This window comes from Schistocerca gregaria, unplaced genomic scaffold (genome assembly GCF_023897955.1).
Source record: "Schistocerca gregaria isolate iqSchGreg1 unplaced genomic scaffold, iqSchGreg1.2 ptg000472l, whole genome shotgun sequence".
NCBI lineage: Eukaryota > Metazoa > Arthropoda > Insecta > Orthoptera > Acrididae > Schistocerca > Schistocerca gregaria.
The window spans coordinates 7,501-10,000 of record NW_026061885.1 but is presented as its reverse complement, the minus strand read 5'-3'; positions in this window follow the sequence as shown (position 1 = coordinate 10,000).

Below are 2,500 nucleotides of genomic sequence, written 5' to 3'. Positions count from 1 at the left end.
GGGGGGGGGGGGGCGATATAGTCCTATTGCAGTACAATTGACAGTGGATAGCGGGAATATGTGGAAAGTAAGCAACACTCGCAAGACATCTACATGAGGATAACAACGACACCAGAGATTCCGAGCAGTGAACTATGTTAGGCAAAGGGACAACGTGGGTTAGGTTAAGGGACAACGTGGGTTAGGTTAAGGGACAACGTGGGTTAGGTTAAGGGACAACGTGGGTTAGGTTAAGGGACAACGTGGGTTAGGTTAAGGGACAACGTGGGTTAGGTTAAGGGACAACGTGGGTTAGGTTAAGGGACAACGTGGGTTAGGTTAAGGGACAACGTGGGTTAGGTTAAGGGACAACGTGGGTTAGGTTAAGGGACAACGTGGGTTAGGTTAAGGGACAACGTGGGTTAGGTTAAGGGACAACGTGGGTTAGGTTAAGGGACAACGTGGGTTAGGTTAAGGGACAACGTGGGTTAGGTTAAGGGACAACGTGGGTTAGGTTAAGGGACAACGTGGGTTAGGTTAAGGGACAACGTGGGTTAGGTTAAGGGACAACGTGGGTTAGGTTAAGGGACAACGTGGGTTAGGTTAAGGGACAACGTGGGTTAGGTTAAGGGACAACGTGGGTTAGGTTAAGGGACAACGTGGGTTAGGTTAAGGGACAACGTGGGTTAGGTTAAGGGACAACGTGGGTTAGGTTAAGGGACAAATTGAGTTAGGTTAAGGGACAAATTGAGTTAGGTTAAGGGACAAATTGAGTTAGGTTAAGGGACAAATTGAGTTAGGTTAAGGGACAAATTGAGTTAGGTTAAGGGACAAATTGAGTTAGGTTAAGGGACAAATTGAGTTAGGTTAAGGGACAAATTGAGTTAGGTTAAGGGACAAATTGAGTTAGGTTAAGGGACAAATTGAGTTAGGTTAAGGGACAAATTGAGTTAGGTTAAGGGACAAATTGAGTTAGGTTAAGGGACAAATTGAGTTAGGTTAAGGGACAAATTGAGTTAGGTTAAGGGACAAATTGAGTTAGGTTAAGGGACAAATTGAGTTAGGTTAAGGGATAATCTGGTACAACCACAGTTAGGTTAAGCGATAATCTGGTACAGCCACAGTTAGGTTAAGCGATAATCTGGTACAGCCACAGTTAGGTTAAGCGATAATCTGGTACAGCCACAGTTAGGTTAAGCGATAATCTGGTACAGCCACAGTTAGGTTAAGCGATAATCTGGTACAGCCACAGTTAGGTTAAGCGATAATCTGGTACAGCCACAGTTAGGTTAAGCGATAATCTGGTACAGCCACAGTTAGGTTAAGCGATAATCTGGTACAGCCACAGTTAGGTTAAGCGATAATCTGGTACAGCCACAGTTAGGTTAAGCGATAATCTGGTACAGCCACAGTTAGGTTAAGCGATAATCTGGTACAGCCACAGTTAGGTTAAGCGATAATCTGGTACAGCCACAGTTAGGTTAAGCGATAATCTGGTACAGCCACAGTTAGGTTAAGCGATAATCTGGTACAGCCACAGTTAGGTTAAGCGATAATCTGGTACAGCCACAGTTAGGTTAAGCGATAAAGTTGGTTAAATTCGGTATTGTGTGGGAAGGGGGCAGAGAGAGAGTGGGGGGGGGGGTGGATAGTTGTGGCAGTACGCGGATGCCTGAGTCACCGTCAGATATGTCACGTCGGTTCGATGCTTGTAGCAAGAGGCTGGCGGGTCTGTGTCTCTCACTTCTGCAATTTTTCATGTGGTATAACACGAGGGCGGGGGGGTGATATTTGGTGCCCCTCTGTGTAGGATGTGTGTTGGTGGTGTTGGTTTATCTGAGCAATGGTAGTTGTCGGAGGAGTGGGGTATTGTGCTTTTATAGGTGGACCTACTGCTCTGGTTATCATAGTGTCGACGGTGCAATGTGGCAGAGAGGATGCACTCGACATTGTCGCATTCCAGATGTTTACGTATTGTGTGTCTCCGTTGCAGGCCGAGAGTGGTGCATGTTCGAGTGTGTGGCTGACGTGCGATTCACGTTGTGTGCCCAGTCTTACAGCACGTATAGGGACATTCGCATAAATCATCTATATGTGGCCTTGCATCATTTACTAAGCAGTGCCGTGAGACGACCGAACTATTAGGAAAGTACTGATGTACCGCATAATGTTTACCTTCCACCACACGGCGAGTATCGACTCTGCCCAGCGTTGCCACCGCAGGCAGCGGTCACCGTCACCATTGTGCGGCGGAACGGAACATCTATATCCTCAGAGGGGCACTCTTTGCCGCCGGGCGTCAGGTCTCGCGGCCTGCCGGCCAGCGCCCATGACGAACTTACTGCATGTATAGGGACAGCGGGAATTTGGCATACTTGATATAACTCTTCATGAGACGCAAGATATAGGGGTGGATTGCAACTTACGACTGCGAGAAAAGTCCGCCGTTCATCCGCCGGAGTTGCGATTTCGGCGGGGCACGTACGGTCGCGGGTGGAGCACTTGGTGCGGCGTACGCACC